The 25,194-nt window shown below is 44.5% G+C and overlaps 1 protein-coding gene across 3 annotated transcripts in view; it reads left to right on the top strand.

Moving 5' to 3' along the window:
- Positions 1-25,194, top strand: part of LOC118508187 — an 86,559-nt gene that overhangs the window by 13,596 nt on the left and 47,769 nt on the right. For 2 of the 3 annotated variants that reach the window (XM_036047747.1, XM_036047745.1), the window contains exons 3-4: positions 13,717-13,806; positions 23,888-24,372. The gene's annotated coding sequence lies outside the window, so the exon portion shown is untranslated. The remainder of the gene's footprint in view (positions 1-13,716; positions 13,807-23,887; positions 24,373-25,194) is intronic. The other variant, XM_036047748.1, reaches the window with a different exon arrangement.

A 25,194-nucleotide genomic window follows, 5' to 3' on the forward strand; every position in this document is an offset into this window, starting at 1 on the left:
TACCTGTACTGTATAAGGTGCAGCTGATGGTCTAGAGATAGCGATGCCGGTATATGCACGCCTAGACGGGGTTTCGAATCCAATACATATCGTCCTTTTCGTTTGCAGATCTGGAAGTTAAACCAACAAATTAAATGAAAATGACCGGTTTTTTTCAGATCAATGGAGTTTCGATGCTGAAGAAATCCCAGGCATGCGTTATTGCACTTTGTTTGTTGCTCCTGCTCTTCTCGGTTCCCTGGAAAGTCGTTTTCACACCAGGCTTGCTATTTAAATCGCATTGATCATTCGATAGTTACCGGCGAAGAGTTTTAATGCCATTCCATTTTCAATCCAAACGGTCCCATATTCCTCTGCTACCATGTATTTAACACACTTTTTGCACCCTCGTTAATCATACCCTATAACCCAGCACAGCAGCACCACCAGAAGCAGCGTACAGATTTACTAATGATTGCCTGGTGCGCGCACCAGACTTTCCCGAAGACATATTTTTTTATTGGTTCCCCTTCCCTTTTATTATTCCCAATTGGGAAAGGATTATTTTCTCACGCTGCGAACGATTGTTACTCTTCGGGGTGGCTTATTCCTTTACCGTTCACTTTTAACACACACACGCGTTCCTTCGTTTAGACAGCCATAAACCACATTTAACAAGCAAATGAAATGACATGATGGCATGAACATTGGTGAAGCGAGAACGAAAAAAAAAACATTCGAGAGCGACACAGGGTTTGGCGCAGGCCTGACTCATATTGCGGGTTGCCACCGTTTTGCGACCGTCAAGCATGCTGAGCTACTCACTCGCAACCACCTACGGTAGGCAGGGTGGAATGTTCAATGTACGTCTTTGCACCACCAGCAAACCCACCTAGATGACAATAGTTTTCAGCTTCCTTCTCGACACGTTCTAAGGGGGGATTCGTTGCGCTAATGAACCGTGCTAATGGTTTTCTCTGCGAACCAATTCCCGCTTGCCGATCGGGCGTATGACGGGCAGCGCGCAACGCTTTGCTCGATCTAATAACTGAACGGTGTCCAACTGTCACTCAATGCGTCGAGGCGCGCGAGAAGGAATTGTATCGAGCTGTCAGAGACAGGGATGGTAGAGTGTAGTAGTAGTAGAATTGAAGAAACAGATCTGTCTATCAGGGGTTGGTGTCATACGGCGGGGACGGAAAACTGGTGGAAAGCAAATTAAATCCACTCCCCAGAAATGATCCCTCGAAGAAGTCAAAGAGGGAGAGAGAGAGCGAGTTGTAAAGCAGTAGAAGTTGAAAGAAAATGGACAGACCTTAGCGCTACGACGACAATCAATTAAGTCGTGCTGGGATGAAGCCGGCGCACACACAGCGCACATGAGCGTCAAACATGTCTTATCCGAGCTGTTTTTTGTCGCCCCGGTTTCTTCTGGTCTTCTCCCACCCTAGAGCACAATTTTTGGGCTGGAATAGAGTAGAGAGCAAGAGCGCAAAGAAAAAATAGGTTGACGATGATGATGATGCGGGTTGTGTTTTGGTATCCCGCGGTGCATACAACCACCGTCACCACGGTTTATCGCGGGTGTGTCCCTCTAGCTCGGCCGTAAAGAAGCCGCATCGTGTTGATGCAACAACCGACATGCACTCGTTTTTATGATCTTTAGTCACGGGTGGGGAGTTGGGATGGAAAGTGCAACAAAAAAAGCATCAAAAATTTGTCCGTGGGAGGATGAAAATAAATGACACACCAGCGTTTCGGAAACAATGGCACACTGTTGCTCTTTCGCCGAGCCGCCGGGTGTGTTGTGAGGGTGTTCTTTGTGTTGAGGAAGTCGCGGGTTTCGTTACAGTCAGAAGTGTTGCTCTTGTTGTTTTTTCTTTGTTGGTTGGTTGGTCTATCTTTTTCACTTAAGTGGAAATAGCTTTCATCTTGCGCTGAGCGTTGTGATCAATTGCCGATCGTGGCCGCTTTCAAAATATGACATTTGTTTTTCACCCCCCCATTTCTGTTTTTTTTTTCGGTGAGTTCTTCTCTCACAAGTGGTTTTGGGATCATTTGTTTATGATGAATTTGTCCCCCGGTCCGCGGTCGGTCGGTAGTGTGTCTTAATTTCCTAATTTCGTAGAGACAGACAGCAAAGTAAGTGGTGCCGTAAGAGAGTGTGCTATGACATTTTGATAAGCCGAGTGGTTTAGGAAATTCGGTGCGGGAATTGGTTGGGAATTGTAAGTATCTGTCAAATACTGTTCAATGTCATGCTTGAAAGATGCAGGGCAGATGTTTAAGTGAAGTGCATTTGGGGGAATGGTTTATTGCTCAATGAATACCGTATTAATGCTTGATGAGGAATCTTTTGCTCACTGCGCCTTAATTGATATCAAAGAAAAATTATTAAACCATCAGCCAACTTTCCAGAGACTGCATGATGGTTTGATCTATTGGGTTTTTAATAGAAGAATTGAGGTAGGATTTGACAGACTGTGGATTAATAATAAAGATTACCATTCGTCTAGACCAGTTTGATTAAGCTCTGTAAAAAATATCTTGAGACGTGTTCTATGATAATGCACAACCGTTCCAAGCCAAAACAATATACGAGTCAAAGATCTTTCAGAAATCGTCTTGTGGAAACGGATCAACTTAGCAATTTGTAAAGGACGACGTTTATAAATCAATATGCAACCTACTTGAAGCTAGCTTGAACTTCAAACTGTACCTTTTCTAGGATAACATGTAATTAACGTTTATTGCGGAGGTTTTATAGCCTTCAAGCTCATAAAATTGAAAGTCCTGCCAGTGCAGAATCCCTACCCTTAAATCACCATCTCCTCAGCTCTACCAGCGCCAACTTCTCATAAATCAGCAGTTATACTTTTATGCTCACTCACCACCCTGGACTATCATTGGATCTACTGGCAGCAGCAGAAAGGCAATAAATTACAACTGACGATTTTCATCTCCCATCCCGAAGAAAGCCGCCACTGCCCAAACACCTGCCCACCTGTTCGCAGAAAGCTAATGATGAATATTTAACGCGACTAGCAGCAGTAATAGTTGGTGTGGAAAAGTTTTCCCACTCCTTCGGAGGATGGTTTTGATCGCATTCAATTAGGATCGTTATCCTTGTAAGATTTTCGAGCTAACTTCTACTTGCCTAGACACTGCAGTGAGCAGGAGGAGTTGGGTTGCAGTTCGACCATCCTGTTCGAGCGAGCTTGTTTGCCGGAGTCGTAAAACCGATCGCAACTCATCCATCATCACCCACGGTGTGCTCACCGTGGGTTTGGGTCATATAATTCCTTGGACTTGCTGTGTGTAAAACACACAACTTTATGTCTGAAAAGTGCCCGCTTATGGGTGGTAATTTCATCGCAGCACTTATCTGCCCGGGATCCCTAAGACGTGGTTGGTGGCCGATCGGTCATTACCGAAACGCTAACAATTCAATTAACCGCTACCCGAGCTCCCGAGTGGGATAGAGAAGAAAACCATCGAGGATTTCGGGACGAGATTAGCTATAAAGTTGTACTCCCAGCGGTATCCGAGGTTGTGTTTTTTCGTTATCGAAAAATGGATCTCAATCTTGTTAATGATGGACGAGTGTTTGGGACATCGGTGTTTGGAAGTTTGTCGTGTGTCGTCTCTTGGAGAGCGCATTTGCTGCAAGCGCATTCCACCCCTTGAAGCTCTGAAAGAAATGAAAGCCACCGAACGGGTTCGACCAACCACTTGGGGCGTCTGGTCAACAATTATGGCACGGAAGCTTTCAAGCCACAAAACAACAGCAGCCAGCAACATCAGGCACATCGGGGGCCAATATATCACAGCCTGAAAACCATCACATAAATCCACCTTGAAGGCAATTCTTGTCGATGCACCGATATCATGCCGAGATGGATGACGGTGGTTTCCGTTAGCAAGAAGCGGCCGCCTCATAAACATAAGCCACGAATTCGTTTTATGATGGGAGGATTATCTTAACCCTTCAGCGAGTACAAGAGAAGCATGAGCGATTAAAAAAAATCTTCAAAAATTCAATTATAGTAAAAAATGTTAATAATACTTTTTGAACTTTTTGCTGATGATACATACTAGTTAACTTTTTTTAATAATGAATAAATGCGTAAATTTAATATAAAAGAGCTCTTTGGTATGGACTTTACTAATTTTTGTTCTCTATGTAGCGCCCTCTACCGGAATCGTGAGCTACTTCCCTGACAGCTGACGACGATGGTAGAATGTTTTGACATTTTGTCCTAGTTTTTGACACGCAAAAATACTTTTTCTCCAAGGGTTAATTCGTCTTCGGCTAGGATAAGAAGTGGAAACCTTCTACAGCGTTCGTTCACAAGCGCGGTAGCAGCTGCGAGCCCAGCAAAACCGCCACGATTTAATCGGATGATAGTCGAACGATCGGATCGCATCGATTTAATATCCCCGAAGATAAAGAGAACCATCACGGTTGCATCCGCCCTTCTGGCCTTGAATTCCAGGCTCTGCTTTCTCGAAAATTGCAGAAGCCGCTTCCGCGCTTTCTTGGGCAACCTCGATGAGTGCATCGCGTCTATGCTTGATAACCAGGGTGTACTGCGTTAAGCCCCGGGCGGGGGGCCATTCACGATCGACGATTGTTCGACATTCCATTACCGATTATGTGCACCACGATGGCCCGAGGCACACTAGACTGATAACGGTGGATGCGAACCGTGGCCTATTGCTGGATTCGGGAAATAAGGGCAGGAAAATGATTTACCTCGAGGCTGCCTGCCGTTGCCGTTGTTAACACGCTGTTCAAGGGCTAGAAATATGCGTTGTCTAAAATGACCTTCCGCGGGCAAAGCGTTGAGGGAAGCGTAAGAAACGTTGGAAGCTAATTTCACAAATCATTGAGGACCGTCCGCACTAATCCCGACCATAAAACGGAACAGATCGGTCGGTTTCCTATGCATTGCTGTGACCCTAATAAAAGTGGGCCTGATTTCTTCAACCCACACCGAGGCCGTATCGGTTTTCCTTTTTAGAATCCGCTTCCAAGGGCGGACATCCATATTCAAAAGCGGATGACCGCACAATCCAATTCCATAAACCACTCTTATTGAATCTTTCGGATTGCTAGGGCTCGCGCGGTCTATTTTACACCGATTGCTCCACACTCCACTTTGTACTAATAGAAGGAAACGAAGACAACAAGCAACCTTCCGCGGGAGGAGATAAACTCCCGGGGAAGTACAAATCCTCGACATAATGGTCATTGATATTGTAAAACGAAATCAGATAACGATGATGCATTGCCAGGACAGGGGCCAAGTTGTTCGTGTGCCACAGCAAAGGTTTTTCGTGCTGGGAGAGTTATTTCTTGCGCGGCAACGCATCGGACACTGGCACGTCAGTGACCACCGTGGAGCAACGTAAAGCAGTGGCCAAAGATGCTTATCGGTTACGGAGAATTATGCAGCTCCCACACGGGGCATCGCGCGCGAAGGCACACACCGACGTTTCCAGCTACCGTGTGCTGAGATCTAAACATGTATCGATACTGCCCGCTATGGCGATTTCATTTTGAGCCTCTCACAGGGCAGAAGAATTTCCCTGCTTTTTTATGTCTCTCCACCAAACCTTTAGCAGCTTTCCACCTGCTCGGTTCGCGGACGGACGATTTCGCAACATAAATCACCCGGGGCAAGTGCATGGGCGTTTCGGTGATGACATCAAACCATTACTTGTGCACGAAGATCGCGATCGCGGCAGAAAGGAACATATTTAGCAAACTGTGGACGAATGAGCGAAGAAACTTGAAGAATTGGCCGGCACCGTGCGGATCCACAACCACAAAAGGCCGCCCCCCTTAGGGGTCGCAACGGCAATTCCGCCCGTCGGTCGAGGAAGGAAGATTTAATCTCTCCGACCCGACCGAATGATAAAGCACATTTTAGTCCCTGTTTTATCCCAGCGTAGTGGTGCATGCATGTAGTGTTGATGCGATGCGTGTGTGTGTGTGTGCTTCAGCGATGACAACGTATGATTAATGATTAGGTTCATATATTACAATTATGTAATCGAGTGATTCTCCGTGATTTCGGAAGATTACTTCGCTCCACGCTACATTATGCGCGCCGTCCGCTTATCGGATTGCGATGGGTGCGACCGAGGCACACGGAGGAACGCATGCACATGCTGTAATGATTTAAACATGCTTCAGGCGTGTCTTATCAGCGATTGGACGTTTTTCGTAAAATATGATCACTCAACAGGAAACTCCTTTCCTGGGGAGCTCTTGTGCATCGCTTTTCTTCGTTCGGATAGAGAAATTATGACGATGGCCGGTTGGAAGGTCGAATATTTATTACCATGCATTGAATCGCAAAACCACACGGCCTGGAGGTACTGTAACAACATTGTAAAAATGTGAGAGTTTAATTGAATTTTGGCATATTTTTATGGGTAAGAAAAAACGGGTTTCTTGATGGTGTGTAATTGTTCAATGATTTAATGTACGTTAAGGGGGTTTCAAATGATACCCGAATGAAGGAAGATATGGAGACATGGAGTAATAACTTCAAGAGAGCTTTTTGCACAAGAATTAAACTTCAAGGTTCTCCATGTTGAGGAATTCAATCCAATGTATTAAGTAGTTTTTTCACCAAGCTCTGAACCATACAGATATGTTTTTTTTTTTAATTTTTGCTATGGGTGTATGAGAACCGCCTTTTACTACGGGTAAAATCAAGTCACAGAAAGCCATAAATGGCAGGCCGACACCTCTCGAGGTTGTAGTACCAAGGAAGAAGAAGTATGAGAATCTAGTCTAGAATTCAGCCCAATGTTTGAAGTAGATTTTTCACGGGACTGTGAGGCATACAGATCTATTTTTTATCAATGTTTATTAATGATTTATGGGAATATAGTCCTAAAATAAATCCTGGTGAAATCTGTGGGAAAAATATTGAAGTGCAAGTATGTACTGTACATTAATTGTATCGCTAATTGATAGTATTTGTGCGAGTGAGTTTAAAAATGGATATCGTTCTAAAAACGTTGTATTTTTATATGACGAAGGCTCAATTAATTCGTCATGCCGCTTTAACCATCTTGCAGTCCTTCCTTCCACTTGAATGGTTAATTAATATCGTTGATATCCATTTCGCAAGCCCACATTTTTGCATCATCTGTGATAGCCAGATTTACGACAAGCTCTTCCACATTACCGATGGCTATAAACACCACTGCTGACTGTGGCCATAAAAAAAACCCAACAACTCAGGCGTCATTTTCAATGTTTGAAACCAAGCACCGGTATACATGAAAAACCACTTGACAAACAAATTAACATAAACCCCTTACTCTTCTTCACCAAGCAACCCGCCTAGTGTCTCACCGGTGCAAGAAACCCGTTCAGCATCATGCGTCTGGCGCATTTATTAATATCTGCCTGCCCGATGGAGCATTGGCTGATATAATTAAGGCATGGAGGGAAGGATTCTTCGTCTACCTTGTGCGCAAAAAAACCGAAAACCGGAGCATCTATAAAACACCAACCAATGGGTATAGATAACGATCGATCATAAAACCAAAGTTTGTGCCGCCACAGCCACATACGTTTATGAGGTTGTTTAATTGATTCTTTTTAATGCTGCGGATTTGTTTAACGCAAACACGGGCTCGGTGTTTTGAGAGTGGCTTTTAAATGCATACAGAAAAAAACAGCCTTCGAGAGGGTCCAATAACAGGTCCAATAAAGGGAAGTAAAAACATGTTTATTATTGCACTGCAAAAGCTCAACCAATCAGTAAATAAAACGTAACGTCATCTAATGCAGTAGGTAGCACTGACGCTGGGCTCATTTTATTACCCCGCCGTGCATACTTTCGAAAAGTGAGCAAACATGCCAGAAGACACACTCAACTGCAAAATGGACATCATTCCGACCCGGAGTCCGGAAGATAAATGCTGCCGTGCAACGAGAGCTATACAGAGGGGAAAAAAAGACCTGAATACAACTCCGAACGCTTCTGCAATCGTCCGTGTGTACGTGGTGCTGCTGCTGCTGCTAGCTCGGCAGATTCCGCAAAATCGCACCGATGATGTATTTGTGGCTCGGAAAACATGGCACATCACAGAAACAGCCCGCTGCCCCTACCAGACCCACTTACATAAATAAATGACACAAGCATAAGCAGATCGTAATAACTATCGTTCCGTTTGGACATGATAATAAATATTTAAACGGTTTGCTTTGGTCGCTCTCTCTATCGGTCGCTTCCTTGTGCTGTGTCTTTCTGCCCTCTGGCACTCGACCACGGCCATCCACCGCAGCCACTATCACACAACAGCTGGTGCAGGTCATCGGTGCGATAGGGAACGACGGCGGTCCCGAAGTCAATCCCTCTCGGCCCTGTCTGCCGACGCAGAGAGACCCCGATGTCGGATGTCACACAACATTATCGCTAACTTATGGCTTCTCTACGGACTCTATGTTCCTATGCGTTCCGCACTGTACTTCGTCTGCTGATGTCTTGTTTTACCTCGCCACGCCATTAACTCCCGGTCCACGCAGTCCGGAGGGCCCGTATTCGCGAGTCATCCATCTAAGGCAAAAGGGCACCTTTTACACGCATCATAAATCAAATTATTTTATTCATTATTATGATTATCCTCGGAGGCCGCTCGCCCGGCTAATAAGCGTCCGTGTCATGCCGAGCCGAGGAGGTCACTCTACCACCTTGGACCTTGGTAACCGGCTTCCAGGTTGGCTTGGTTTTTTTTTTTGTTGTGGCCATTGTTGGAGGAGCACGTTCTTTTCTTTCCCTCGGTTTTCCCTTGCCGTGTGGCACGCTATCGTCAGGCATTCCGCACGCATACGCAAACTCCTTCTCCTGAGGGGGATTAGAAATCGAACAGTGGAGAACCAAACTCCACTTCAGCTCGGCTGCACTGCCAGTGACGTGAGCCACTCTCGTGTAATCTTATTCAAACATTATCATATTTTATCACCTTTCACTCTCACGCACACACCCACCCACACGGGCGTACCAGGTGAGGGAACTAACCGTAACTCCACAGGGATCAACACCAGGGTTGCGTTGTTGTGTGCTCACTATATTTCTAGCGTGCCCGCTTTTCCCTATCCGCCCGGGGATCGGGCCCAACACCTGCTGCCATGCTGCGTTTAGAATGCTGCGGCAGTGCAACGATCCTGTCGGTGGTGGTCATAGATAAAATTCTAAACATCGTTTGGTCGCTACAGGAAAGGTGTTGTACAGGGCTTCCCGTACTATTATTTCATCCGATAGCATCCGACGGTTTGAAGGGGATGATATTTTTGTAATGCTCTGTACGGGGGTGGAGGTTCCAACAGCAGTAAATGGGATAGAAAATTGTGTAGGTGCCGAGATGACGATCTATTTATGATTGAAATTGGAGCGGGCAGTCTGGAGAGCGAGAGGATATCGGGACATAATTCATGCCGACATGTTATTGGAGTTACTGGTCAGGCTTTCTCTGATTATGACATATCCCTTTCCACGTTAGCATTGCAGATGTAGGAAAGAATTATGGGACTCTATTGATAGTTCTTTTGTGTGTGGATAAGAGATGCGAGCTGTTTGATTATTTAATTGCAGGTGAGTTCTTCTGAAGTGGGTTCATCTTTTGTGGAGATCTTTTGTTTTATTTACTGTATGAGGCATCAATCCTTCCGATGGGGATTTTGCTTGTATGGAAAGGTTCTGAGTGGTGGAGTTGAAAGGTGTATGTGACACAACTAGATGTCTATGTATGCTGAGCTTCTGTTGATAATTTATCGCATTTGTAGGTGTCGACTAGAATCTGAAGAATAAATCTGAGGGCAAGGCTTTGTCTCCAGCGCTTTCAATTTGATTTTATTTATTGTGCTACGATTAAAAGCTATTGGAACCAGATAAATGTTTCCACTATTGCTTTTCCTGAAGTCTTTGCATTGAGATTGTGATATTTGTGATATTGAGGATGCTGTGGAGATATTCTCCAAATACTCTACGAACCCCCTTAGACTGACGCATCTCACACAACACACGCCTTTTTAAACGGACAGCGACCGTTCAATTAATTAATAGATTAGTTTTTCGGTCGATTGAAAGCTCAGCCATCGGGCTGATAGTTTTATACACGTCCGAGAGGCGGATATCTGTCAGCGGTGGCACTTATTTTAAGATCTGCCGGCTGTGACGCGACACTCCGTACGGTCGACCGTTTATCGACAAGTCGGGAGGTCGGGCACGGACCCGAAAACTCCATCTGCCAGCTGGCCGATCTGGTGGTGTATGCTATTTTTGGGCCTAAAATGTACCCCACCAGAAAACACACATACCTTCGACAACGGCACACCGTGCCCTGTTGTGTGTGCATTGTAAGCTGAAATACCTCGCGCGAGTTTGGACAGCTCGCTGCGTGACAGAACACGCGGCGTGCCCCGTCTGAAAGGTCATTTATTAGGCGTTTTTATTGCCCTGTATAACCACCCATGTCCTACCACCCTTCCTCTCCCCGCTGTTCCTCATTCCCGTGTCTCATCAATCCTAGTGTAAAGTAGTTTATTTAACTTCAAACACCGAATGCCAAACATAACGCGGGGTTTTGTAAGAGTTCACCTTCTGGCAGGAGCGCCACGCGGAGATGGCCGAGATGGATGAAGGGGGGATAGTAATCCACTTTCACGTAAATTACCGAATGTTTTGAACGGTGTCTATCTTAACAGACGAAAGGGAAAAAAAAGAAACACACACTCACGATTCGACTGTATTTGTTGTAAGCAACTGAGTGACATAATGTTTTACAACATTCTGGCAGAAATTCCCTTGATCGCAGGCATGACGTTTCTGGGGGACGATGTGTCGAGGCGCTTTTAAAAGCATTCCTGGGTGTATTTATTTTTTGAAAACAAATAGTAAATATGAGGCCGCCTCAAGGCAATGACGGTATTGTGCTGGGAATATTTGAATATGATTTTTGTAAATGAAGTTAATTTTCAACTAATTAAAATTGCTTAAATTCTTCTTGTTTTTAGAAGGTTCGCCAAGGTAAACTAAACCCTAAACTGTGCAGGTTATTTTGTTAACTCATTTTTCTTGTCACATGTCACACGCCATTTTTTTGCGTAGCTCAATCACCCTTTAAAATCTCATCCATTCAGCCTAGAGCCCCAAGCACCAGTTTTATTAAAAGTCTTTTAATTTAAAATAATCACACCTGTCCCAGAGTACCGATAAGGCGCCTTCAAACACCCACACTCATCCCCTCTCCCCCACCCTTAAATGGCGACCCGGTTGTGGTAAAAGTTCGTCCGAGGTTTGTACGCGCACATCGAGCCACTTTTCCGGCCGGCCGGCCGTTCGGTCGTTCCGTTTTACGATTATCACTTTCGGCCGTGGTGGTGTGTTTGGTGCCGGGAAACATAAAATCCATCACGCCTCTCGCATCGAAAGGGACACATACGCTTATGCTCGGTGTGTCACTTACCGAATTGGGCGTTGGAGCATCGGTTTTCAAATAAGTGACAAGAGCCGACAAACAACAACAAATAAAAAAAACGCCGAGCCCAACCGAGGAGAGCCTTGTGTCGTTGGGGGTCGTGTGTGTGTGTGTGTGTGTGTTTTTTGGCACATCCGAGACAAATGCAACACATTCCCGGACCACAACGGCACTGCTAATGGATCTATGTGTAGCTTCGATAAATTTCGAAATGGAATACTGTTGAGTGTGGAGTGGATTTTTGGGGGGGGTTTTGAATCCCCTATTAAAACCCTCTCTTTTCCCGAGGGCCTACAGCTGAGCGCTGCGAAAGATGCTGCGGGATTATGATTTCAATTTGATCAAATATTCAGCCACAGTGCGTGTGGCGAGCGAAGGGCCTCGCGTATATAGCCATAGAGATCGATGTGACGCGATTACGCGAGTCGCGTTTCCAGCTGCAAGTACTCACAAGGAACAGTGGATAAATGGAACCTTACAAAGGCAGAGTTCCTTTGTGGGGTTTCGCAGCGAGAAATACACGAGCTTTAGTTAACATAAAAACCAAGAGTTGGTACAAATAAAACGAAGAGCACAGAATAGTGGATCTATGGCGTAGCTAAGCGTGATGGACTTGGCGTGATAAAAATGGTGGAAAAACAAAACAGGAAAACAACCGCCACGATCGATGCAACTTAAAAGGGAGCACACACAAAACGATGCGCAAGAAAACGGGGTGGGAAGATAAATTCTCCCTGCTATAAATTATGCTATCTTTCCTCGTTTTATGTTTTATTAAAGACCTTCATCCGGCCGGCGGTTTGGGCGAGATGCATCAAATGGCGTGCAGCAGCAGCAGCAGCAGCAGGCACACTGTGCCGAGAGCCCAAACGACGCGCTGCACGAGGGAAAATAGATTTTTCATTGGTTCGTTTCGCGAAGAGGGCGAAAATGAAATAGAATAAACACAACCATTCGAAACACCTAGACACGAAACCCATCCATCCGCTTGCCCGAGGGGCTCCCTGTTGGAGGCCCTTTAAAGCGACTCGAGCTGAGGCTGAGTGCGGGGCGCGGTAGTTGTTGCAACTTTGGTTGGTAAAATAAATGAAGTACATCGTCGGGGTCTAGCCATTTTTTCTCTCGCTCTGTCCCTTCCACCAGGCGAGAAGATCGATCTGGAAGGGTTTTAGCTGCACGATTCGGAATTTCATGCCCCAGGCTCCATGGAAGATCCGTATCTGTCCAAGTTTCCTGATAGTTTCACACCTTTCCCCTTCAGTGCGAGCCCACCTTCGAAAGGCGAAGTTTCAGCGGTTCCTTGTGTTATTTTCTTTCGTAAAAGCGGGACAAAACCCCGCTCGGAACACTACTGTATCCCAAAACTTCTTCACCCAGTTCGAAAGGGGCAAACGATCGGACACTTCAAGAGGGATTAAATTATTGATACGGGTATTCATTATCACTAACGCCACCACCCCGAAGAGTGTCTGAGGGGAGAGAGTTTAATCCGAGCTATTCGTTTGAGGAAGCTGGACACAGTGTCTGCTAGCGCTGGACGGGACCCGGAAGATTACTTAGGGGATTTTCGTGTACATCAGCATTTGTCAAAAAAGAAAATGGGCGTGTGTCCAACATTGACTGTTTTGACAGCGGGCCTTCCGATAGACGGACACAGGGTGGGATAGGGTTAATAACGCCGGGCGTAATGTTTTGATAGTGTCTGGGAGGGTTGATGGATGCCGGGGTTGGTGAGCAATGTAAGACATCAAAGGACAACCATCCGTTTGTCCGCTTATCAATCAATATTAATCTTCTGGGCAACGGGAGGAATTTGGTAGCAGTTTAGCTGTGACATGTCGGAAATATGTAAAGAACTAGGGTGGGATTGGACTGGAGTAGGAATTTCAATTATGATCATCATTTTGTAAAGGTGAAAAATAGGTATTCGGTTGCAGTGAATGTGCTAGAATCAACATTTTATCGGGCCATATCTTGGATTCCAGCGTTCAGGATTTCAAGAATTTGTAACGAGTGAGTTAGTTTAGATTGGAATTTCTTGTAGAGAAGTTTCTTAAGTTAACTTGTCGGCGATGTGACAGTATTTAAAAAAAATGGGAAAATATTAAAATATTATAATAAATATTACGGTCTTGGTTGGAGGTTGTCTTAACCTCGCTATACTCTATCATTGATTGTAATTTAAGGAACATTCGAATTTGTTCTCTAATAAGAGCTTTCTATTTGCAGGATCTTAACGATACATACTGGCATTTTCTTCAAATGGTGATGAGTCTACTTTATGAGGCTACAATAAACGTTTCAAAGAAATCGATTAAGGTTAGTAATAATTAACTCTTCTTCCCTATATAAGTTTAAAAGATTCATGAAAATATTTATATTTTTCACCCGAAATTGGATTAAATTGGACTTTGGTAATATATCGCTCAACTTTATGCTTCATACAAGAATTCAAGGAACATAAAGAACTGAACTCATTGAAAAATGAAAAACAAAAGAATCCATTTAGAACGCTGGATGAGGAAAACTTGTGCGAAACGCTTCTTGAAATCTATTCCCAAACTCTCCCATCGATCATACCTCTCTGAACTTTGCTCTGGTGCAGTTAAAAGCCAGTTCACCACTTTGCCCACTTTTCCATGCGCCAAATGGATTTTCTCGCTGTTTGCAAACGGTGCCTTCTTAGCCGTGCCGTGCCGAAACGCTCAATGAAAACTACAAACGTGACTTACCCACCACCGGCCCCATTATCCCAACTTGAAGCCCAGAAACGCCCAGGCGCTACGGTTCGCAAAACGCACACATCCATCAGTCTTTTGATTGACGCCCGTAATACAATTGAGCCCGTGGAGCTGACGGGTATCGGCAGTTAATAACTTGCCCTGCGCCGAGCTCGTTCGTTCGCAGCAAATGCAATTGCATACCCTCTGCATGTGCCGCGAGAGCCCGGGTCGTTGTTTTGATCGATTTGCAGCAGCCCTGGAGGTGAGATTCCACTGTATGATTTATGAACACAACACACGCTCGCACACACGTAAGAAAAGGTTGTTAATGCTATTTTGAAGTACATTTTACTCTCGTTCACTTCTTCCCCGTTTTGCGTTGGGGGTAGGAAGTCTGCCGAAGAATGTCCGGGACGACTATGGGGTCAATCGAGGGAACTCCGTGACTCCGTTTGTGCCGACCTGAAGCATATAATGGATGCAGCGTTTATTGCATCAAGGCTCTTCGTACGAGGATTTTGCAACACAATTTCCATCCAAGTTCTGTTGCAGCCTCCCTTGAGCCCGCTTGATCACAATCGCACGCAGACAAATCTCGTGACAGACAAAACGGCACAGATGCGATGCGAACGATGATGTGTCGGACGTCCGGACGGTATGATTGGTAAGAAATTGCATCGTTCGCCGAGATCGAGAAGCGATAAAGTGTGGATTAAATGTGAGGCTCCTAGCCTCACCGTTCGTTCGGCCGGATGGCGAGATCTCGGTGAAGCGCACACAAACTCACACCCGAGACAGAAAAGCTGTGTTGTGGATAATCTCTCAGCAATCGAATCATCTAATCGCTTCGAGAGATGGTATTTTCCTCCCTTTTACAACCGGATGTGCCTTCGGATCGTTTGGGTAATGCCGTCACATTAAACATTCCCTTCGGCAACACACGCACCGCCTTAAAAACGGGACGTTGTGTTTGTGTTGGCGATGAATAAAATGTACGCTTTGGAAAAATAGCGATCTGCAAGAGTAAAGTTATGCTCCGGGCCGCTTCTTGCCCGTGACAACGTCCGACACGATCGATATTTATAGGCGCGAAAGCTGGCATCCGGCCACCCGACCCTTGTCAAAATCGGTGACATCTTCGTCGCCCTGTCCATGGCACGGACGAAATCGAGACGACGGCAAAACCTCACGGCCGTGGACGAATGCGACCAGGGAAAAAAGTGTTTCAATATTTGCTTTCAATCGTTGGCCGGGGAGTTTTTCTTTGCCCAGATCGGGCGCTGTCCGGTCGGAGTGTGTTTTCCCTATCGAAAAATGGGAGGAAATTACGACAAATTGAAAGAAGGTACGATCGTCTAGCGCCAGAAGGGTAGATGTCGTTGTGGCGGTCATGTTTTCGAAGCAGCAGTTTGTAACAAATGGAAGAAGGTGCTTTTGTTTTGTGTTGTTTTCGGTTTTATTTTACCGGAAATCGGAAGTTGGTGTAACTGTGAGCGAGAAGGAACAGTAGAAAAAATAATGCTTGACATTGAAGAGCATAAAACAATATCGGTGGAAGTAATTTGAACGATTTGAAATGGTAATGAACATGTGCCACAGAGTCAGAAAAAATGGAGGAAGTTTGAATCTTGAAATGAGTCTTTCTCTTAGTCTCATCGTGGCTTCATATTCAGTACTGGGAGCTCTTCCGGAAGTAGTTTATTTTTATTCTTATACTCGGATGATTCAATGAGTATCAATACTAGAAACTTCAAAGAATATTAATTTTAAAGAATAAATTAGCTTAAATTTTATCAGATTCATCAGTATCATTTTGTCTACCATCATTTTACAAAAATAGCTAGAAGAAACTTTCGAGCAGGTGCTCGAATTTTTAGAATAATTGCTCGAAAAAGAATTCCGAGACTAGCTCTTGGAAATTGGTCTTTTAAGTATTCAATCTCATGGGAAAAAAATACAGCTATAATAAATAATCAGTAGTTTTCAAAAGTTAAATTAAATAAAATTATAAAATACGAAATAACTTGACACCGCTTTTGAACTAAAAATATAGTCACGAAAAACCTAGACTCCGGTTCCCAATTTTTTCACAAATAGCTATCGCCGACTCACGCTACCATCTATACCTTTACCTAAGGCTAATGATGTCGTACACCATTATCAGCTCGTAATTCCTTCATTATCTCCCGAAAGGAAAATAGTTTAGCTTGATCCATTGTCCACCGCAAATCGAACTGTCTCATCGCCCGTGCCAACGAACGGGTCTCCATTATTTATGATTGTTTCGGCTCAACCGCAAACGATCGTCATCATCGTCGTCAATCCACCACCACCACCATCAAAGCGCTCCACTCGGCGAAGTCAATTTTTTCCGATTACGGAATTTGTCACGCTAAACGAACTGTCAAAGAGTCCTTCAACCACGAAATGGACAGTGCCAGAGGACAAGGGCTCCGAACCGAACCGCTTGCGGTTTTTAACCTCTTCGTTTGCAGCGCCGATCTCTGGGGCGCTAAGTTGCGCTGCGGGTGGAAAACCCGAAACCGAGCGTCCCATTAGCGCGCGCGACCGAAGGAAAGCTCCAGCCGAGGGAAAATGACTGCTCATGACAATACATTTTCACACTTCCGACCCGACCCGAATTTGGGGTGCGATGGGTGTGCAAACTCCGAATCGAAACCGACCGACCGGGACGGACCGGATCGAAACATTTTTCACACGCAAGCTTCCGCCTTTGGCTTCCGGAGGCCAAGCCAATGTGGGAAGCTTTTTTTTTCTTCCTCCTCTTTGCTTTTTGCCACCATTTTGGCAGCATCATGACGTCGGAGAAGCGGACGCTGATCACTGATGAGCTGCTCGACGGAAGGCACAATCATTTCCGAGTCCGGGGGGAGGCCAGTCAGCCACCACAGCTCAAAATGGTCGAACGCCGGTCGAAAAAATCGAAGAAGAAAGATCATAATCGTAGTCGCTTTGGAAATTGATAATAATGACTCAACATAATCGTCAATATAATGCCGTTCGGCGGGGACGTTCCTGTGGGTGTTTGGCCGTGCTATCACTAATGCTCACCCACACCGACAGTTGCAGCGCGTGCAGCGCGTTTCCCATCAGCGTGCCTGCGAAATCATCGCTTTAATGGACGCCAAGCCGTTACAAGACGCCATCAGGCGTTGGTTTTTTTCGTTGGTGCTCGCTCGTGTTCCTTGCGGGAAGGCAAATTTGCCTCCGAGCTAGCATTGTGTGGGTTGGGATGGAAATTGGTAGGATATCCGCACCACAGCTCCGAAAGTGAGTGTGAAACAAACGGATGCGGAGGACAGTTGGATGGGTATGTGTGGGCACGCGATACATTAAATCTGTACTAATGAAGGAAATAGTGGATCCGGCTATATCTCATCACCAAGCGAGGAAAGTCGAATTTTGTGGGATGGAATAGGGCTTCAAGCTATCTGAATAAGCGTCTCATTTAATTTTGATAAAGTCTTCTTCAAATTGTAAGGCTCATAAAGCTACTCTAAAGAATAAACTAGGCTACTACTAGAAGAACGATTGCTATAAATTTGCTATAAAATATAGTTTTTTAGCTCCGACACTCTAATCTCCTCCAGGATACTAAAAATAGCCACCATTTCCGATTAGCTGTGTTCGTTTCCTGTTTCGTGACGCCAACAGTTGACGCAGTTGTTGGAAGCTTGCTTTTCCGCATGTCATCCAGTTCGGTACCATTTGTTCCATTTTCCACCGTCTTAACTTTGTTCCAGCGGTGCACCACACACACACACCCAATAAATCCACTATCGCCGAACGGCAGGGTCTTCTATTTCCTAGCGATTTAGATAAATTTTCCAGAGTGACTCGTCATTCTTTGATACAAAAACCCCAAGAAGCGTGCGGGAACACCGCACCGCACACAACAGCAGCAAAAAGAAAACCCCAACTCCGACGGTAGCAGGACAAAGTGGTCGAATGAGTTTTTCTTTTGTGTTCGCATTATTTCTCCCCTCCCAGTAGCCAGGTCACCTTTGGGTCACTTTTTCAGCGATTGTCTGGCAGGGTGGTGCATTTTGTAACAAAAATTTTCGTTTAAAAAATATCGCCTTACATCTTGCTTTCCGACCGCCATATCGATGATGGAAGTCCAACGCCTGGCCACCTTTTGTGGCCGGGTTTTTAGTGTGAAGAGAATTTTCCACTTTTGACACAACATCAATCTAACGAGCCTCATTTGACATCGACGTACCTTTTTTTCGCGGCCAAAGGATGGAGGGGGGGGGAGGTGGGAGGGGTGGAGGATTAGGAAAACGTATTAGAGGGTGGGGTGCGACAAAGACGGAAGGCGATGAAATTGATGGCAATATTGGGTAACTTTCCTTTGGTGATGTGTCCTTTGGACTTGGGGGAAATAATGGAAGCAGAATTGTTTCGATTGTTACTCTTACACTTTTGAGACTTTAAAGTAACCTGAACAATGCGAAGAAAAAGCCGGAATCAGATGATATGGCAAAGCGTTCACCATTTACGGAAATCGATCAAGATGACATTAAAGTATGCGAACAAATGTCAAACAGGGGTTAAAAATGCGAATTAGTTTAATATATACTAATCTTCAACTCTCTATATTACTTCACTTGTTTACATCCTTTAAAGAATCTATAACACAGTGTGTTAGTGGCTTCGAGATCTACACGAAATTTGAAGCTTAAAATAGATAAATGCTTGATGAGATCTTGTTGTGGCCGATTATCCCACGAAAATCCCTCCGATAGACTTTAGAGTCTCACTCATAACACCAGAATTTGCATCGAATGGGTCAAATTGATGGCATTTGCTTGTCGTTATCTGTCAAACTGACAGATCTGATCAGATTCATCTGTCAAAATAAAAAAAAAACGAGATGGATTATCCGAATTATGTATTGGTAGGACTAGCTAACCAGCTACATAAAAATTGAGTAAAATTGAAAATTTTGAGAGATTGTACTTTAAAATAACCAAAAATAATAATAAGAAGAAGAAGAAGCAAAAAAGAAATTAAAGAAGGGTAAGAGCATAGATTTTTTTGCGGTAATTTGTCACGTTGCTCATGATATACCGGGAAAACCTTGTAAAATCGCCCTGGAGAAATACTATGTTAAGCAAATATTTCAATAAAGCCAGGAAGGGGACACCATTTTTCAGTAAACTCATCCATATTCATTGTGGAGTCTTCTGTAGGAGATTTTTTTTATCGTTTCATTTCCTTCCCTTAAAACCCTAACCTTAATAGTATTCATTTTGAAAGCGAGTCCACAGAACAAAATTAAACCCATTTCCAGATGGCACGGGGAATTTAGCTTTCCACGAAAAATAGTCCACCCGGAGGCCAGAAGGGTTCCAACCGCAAGGCCCTTTTTTTTTGCTCGAGCCAACGATAGTTACCAGTTTCGTTTAGCTAGAAGCAAACAAAATCCCCTACCCGGTAGCACGAAAGAGGTCAAACCGAAAGCAACCAGTGTCCACCCGTGGGCCCGGGCAAAAGGGATTGACTGCCACCTTCACCAGTCCCGGGTTGGTCATGAAAAATGCAAACGATGCGATGAAAATTGCAGCTGTAAGCCATTTTCGAACGGTTCAATCAATCGTACACCGGGTTCGCCGCCGATGCAGCCAAGGGTGAAGGCTCGAACGCGGCACTGGAACACCGCCGCCCGGGACCTATTACAGTCGGGGGGCCTTCGGGGTGATTTCTCTGGCGGACCAAAATGAGGTAAACTTTTCCTTACCGGCCGGAACAGGAACGAAAAACAGGAACAGCTACTGCTTGATAACAGAGCAGGAAAATTGTTGCGGTCAGGAGGTATGAGGAAGAGAGAGAGAGAGAAGGATAGGGAAAAAAGAGAAACACATTTTCCTTTCCTCCAACGCCCGGGCGAACGAGCGCGCGGTTACGAAAGTGGGTTTTTATTGATTGGTGCAAATCAACGGAATAAATGATCGCCATCATCATCATCGTTAAGCATCGCCCGGATAAAGTCATATCCATTCGTCCAACATTCGCCACGTGCGCCTTTTCGCGTGTCCCAGTTCCCTGGCCCGTTTTATCACGGCTTAATCTCTCTTCCTTGGAGAGTTTGATGCTCTTTAAATGGCGGGTGCGTTCGATTCACCCCCAAAACAAAAAAAAAAAACGCTTCAAGAAAGCTGGCGATACACACAAACCCCACAACCACAGCTCTTGGACACTGTTAGTCAAATTAAGGACCAAGCAGCAGAGCAGGATAAATTGGCAGAAATAAGCAAACTGAAAGAGCGAAACAGAGAAGAAAAAAGGCCCGGCCACTAAAACTAACCACAGTGCGTCCGGCTCGAGTGTCGAAAACCTTGGTGGCCTCACTTGGACGACCGCGCTTGCACTGGAAAACAGGGTCTGTAATTGATTAAGCGATGTCCATTAGCAGATAAATTGATATTTACTTTTGCCCTTGTTTGGTTTGGTGGGCCGACGGATCCTGATCCGACACACTGCGAGAGAGAGAGGAAGAGAGAGAGAGAGGGGTTGGCTAATTAAAGATATTTTTCTTGCGACCTCCAACTTCGTCAGTGGAGGAGTGTGCCCCAAACAACTGCCCGGTAGGACGGCGAAGAAGCGTACGAGAATTATTCCCCAAATATTCTTCGGCGAACGGTGCACATTGGGCCGTTTCGATTGGACGGCCCGACCGTGGTTCGAGCTGTGGTTCGCTAATCTAAACGACGTCAGTAATTAGCCAGTTAAGATAAGTGATCAGATTTGTTTGTTGTCATGTACTGGAGGAGATGGGGTTGCGCTTACGAGACGGCGAGGCTAGATTGTTGTTCGTTGTGCACTCGGTTTGCCGATGTTGATGTTGGCAAACACACGAGAAATCATGAGCCAAATGCGTTGAATTAAGTGTCTGAATGTGGTGTGGTGGTCTGGTGCTGCTCGTTGGTAGAACAATTCTTTACGCGAGTTTGGCACCCAAATTAAATGCAAGAATTACATTTGGATCTCTCCAACAGGCACAGGAAAGGCGAATTCGGCGAATCCCTCAAAAAAGGACAGCTTTGGGATGTGTCAAAAAAAAAAAACCCCTGAAAAACCGAGTCCTCATTGATGAATTTTTAATGAAAACCTTTTATCTCGGGGCTGCAATTTCGTCCCCATGTTGTTTTTTCTTTTGTAGCCGGTCAGCTTTCCAACAGGAGCTAAAAGGTCGAAAAGGGACACAACACACACACACTCAGGGACTCACCAGCAAATGAGGGAAGAAAAAAATACATTATATCCCTGCCGTCCCTGGTGGGTCGTGAAAGGGTGGGTTCGTGATGGTAGTGCGAAGGGTTGGTATAATAAATTTACCGCAACGGTGGCACCATACAGGTATAAAAGCATAAGCAGCCAGCCCACAATCATGAGCGCAATAATTGTTATTATTATCAGTGTGATGAAAAATTAAAACCAATTTCCCATATCAACCATTCGCCCAGCCGCAGGGCGCATTTGGGTGGGATGGTTTTTTCGTTTTTTTTCATTCTCTCTCTCATCTTGCTCTTTTCAAAAAATGGCAAATGATACTCAAACCGAGAAAATGAGCGCTGAGGAGGAGGAGGAGGAAAAAAACAGAAAACCGAACTGGCAGTATTATTATTGTTTTGTTGCAGTTCCAGCCAGCTCTGGGTTCGTTTAAGGGGAAAGTTTGAAGTTTTGCTCTCGTGCATTTCGTGTCTGCAATTCGTGTTCTAGGAGTGTGCGTTCAACTACGGAGGTTTTGAAATTTGGTTTTTGGAAAAAGTTCAAGAGCTTCGCGTTATTACTTTAGTTCGTGGTGCAATTTGCTCTCTTCCTTTTTTTTCGCCAAATGGCAAACACGGTGGCAGCGTGGAGCAGCAACATGAACTTATTGCTGTTGCTCGTAACAAGTTGTGCTTAATGATTTCGCCAGACGAAAGTGAAAAGAGTTCCACACGAATGGCGCGTTATTTGCTTTCATGGTTTATAAAAAAAATGTTTCAACAGGATAGAGAAGTCTCAACAGCTTATAGAGAGCTTTTCCAGATTTTTTTGTTCTATTAGTTCAAATCAAAAATATCTTCTGTCTCTGCTCCTTGTTCTGTTCTACTATTTCCTCGAATTCTACTATTTTCTCTCTATCATTTCTTCTATTTTTTCATGTTCTTGTATTTCTATTTCTATCTCTTCTTCTCTTTCTTTTTCTTTCTCTATTTTTTCTTCTCTTCTTTTACTTTGTCTTCCATTGTGGCTTCGATTTTCGTGTACTTATACTACCACTCTTAATTCTACTTTTATTCTTACTCATACTCTAAGATTTAATTTTATTCCTACTGTAACTTTAATTTCCTTTAATTGCTTCTTAAATTACTTCTATTTAAACATTTACGTCTACTTTCACTTTCACTTCTATTTTCTCTTGTTTTGTTTATTTTTCATCACTTTTTTCAACTTTTTGCACCTCTTCTTCTTCTTCTTTTACTTGTGCTACCAACTTCATCTCCACGTCTCTACGTCTCTTGCTATTTTTACTCTTAATTATTATTTAACTTCTTGTTTTAAAATGACTTTTATTTCTTCTTTTCATTTGGCTTGGCTACTTGATTGATATTTCTTGAAAAAAACCTTCTTCCAGACTCCTTCCAAATTGGATTACAAATGAAGTAAATATTATGGCTAAAAAGAAAACTAGTTCGGTATCGCCTGCAGCCCATAGCATTGCCATGCCCAGCTTACAAATCGTTTGATTTCGCTCGTTCACTTTGCAACCGATAATCTCACGCTCAGCCACTGGACCTGCCTTCGTTAAATACCGATTATCCTTCCACGGTAAATTCTAGCTCGTAAAGTGTTTCCCAGTAAAAGGTGGAAAATACTGACAAAGTGATAAATTTCCCTCCGAGGGTGTTGTGAGGGAGAGAAAATCCAATTAGCAAAACTTCAACCCCCCATTCAACGCGAAATGCTTGGGCTAGCATCGTGACTGTAAGCAGCAACAACAAATTCATTTGCTTAACATTTCCCGAGAAAGCAAAAAAAAAAAAAAACACGGAAAACATAAAAACCTTCCTCAAACCTGTTTCCAATGAATTGCATCGTTGAAACGAAAAACTACCCCGCTTTCCCGGTGTGTAGTGTAATGTGGATAAAAGATTTCCGGATTTTTAACCATCTGCTGCTGCTGCGTGCTGCTGCTAGAACTATTTCACATTTCAAAGTCCACTGGCGAAGCTTTATTTGCCGTCTCCCAGGATTGCTTCCACGCTGACGTGAAATTCCATCAATTTCGGGCCGCTAAACAACCGTGAACCCACCTTTGCTGCTTCTATTTTTCCTCCTGGTCGTATTTTTACCAGCTTTACATTGTGAAAAATCGGTTTGGGGTTTTTCTTAAATTTTGAGTTGCGTTTCAGCGTACGGTAAGCGCATTTCATTGCTCCCTCTACGAGCGTCCCGTGAACACTGCGGTGAGCTGCAGGAGAAACTGTGCGAGAGGGTAACCTTAATAAGAATCAACCATAATATAGAGAAGAAGAAAGGCAAAAAATGGCTGCTCCAATGAAATGAAACGAAATGAAGGCAGCGCAGCACACACACAAAAAAACACCAAAACAAAATGTAAAGAAGTATATTAACGAACTTTTCATTTACTTTCCACTTTTCAGGACGTGTAACTTTTCGATTACCGGCGTCGGGTGTGTCTCGGTGGAGGTGGAAAAACGCCACCTAAAAAAGAGCCACCCCTGTTGAGTGAAAAAAAAGTGAAACGGAACCTCCCGCATTATAGTGACCGTGAAGAAGGACCTCCGGTTAGTGTAGCAAGGGAAGGAAAACCTCTCCCCTTCTCCCGGTTGGTGGAAAACAACTTTGACGCGAGTGTAAATTTCGGTGAATAATGAGTGCGCAACCAGCGGCACTAAATGGTTCTAAGCTGTGCCACGTTCGGTAATAAATAAATTACGCTTCTGCACCAGCGCAAAATACACCACCGGTGCGGACGTAGTGCTTGCGCCATCCGGAGTGTTTGGCTTTCCTTCCTTTTCCGTTTTAATGTTTTTTCTTTTGTGAATTCCGGACCGTGTCTTACGCATTTTTTCCGCGGACCTCCTCCCTTTTGGAACACACCGTAATCGAAGCGCGCGTGATCGAGGTAAGTTAACGTTAACGGATTTACTTTTTCTTTTCCCCTTTTCGGGGGGTTTTCCCTCATCCCTGCATTTGCACTATTTTTGCTGAGTTTATAAGGGGGTAGGGAATGTTTCCTTCTGCCCGCAAAAGCGTCCACGTCAGCGTTGATAACGAACCCCTTCTTTTTACTGCCCTTAAGATCACGCAGTTAACGTGGTTGAAAAGAATAATTACTTAATTAATTATTGAAAATCACTTGCCCGGGCAAAAACGGTCTCCAGTCGTGGCCATTTTGTCGCGACCACAGTTAGCCGACGTCCTGAATGATATATGCGCGCCCAGGTAATACATCGACGGGATCCGATGAAGCGAAAAACCCGCTCGCCCTTGGTCGCATTAATCGTTACGTCCCTCGAGAGCCACCCACACCCCAAGCGTAGGGTCGATGAGGAAATTAATTATTCACTTTAAAAAGAATCCTCCCTTACGGGTAATGCTTCTTCTTGTGCTAAATTCATCGTCGACCGTTCGCGGGATCTTTCGCAACGCACAATTGGATGTGCGCGGGAGTTAGAATGGTCATGTGCTTTGGTAGTTAAAATTTAACCTTTTTTTATTATTAAATTACTACCGTCAATTTGCTGTTACAAAACCCGCTGTTGAAATATTGACTGCAGGGCTACTTGGGAAGGCCCGCCCGGTGATGGTGATCGGTTCAGGGGGAACAAGTGGGAGAGTATTAATTAAGGTGTGCTTTGCCCGGGTCTGTTTTGCCGGGTGGGAATAAAAACGATGCAATGGGCACGACGGGGGTGTGCGGAACGCACCCGGTGAGGGTGGATTG

This window comes from Anopheles stephensi, chromosome 2 (genome assembly GCF_013141755.1).
Source record: "Anopheles stephensi strain Indian chromosome 2, UCI_ANSTEP_V1.0, whole genome shotgun sequence".
NCBI classification, from domain to species: Eukaryota; Metazoa; Arthropoda; class Insecta; order Diptera; family Culicidae; genus Anopheles; species Anopheles stephensi.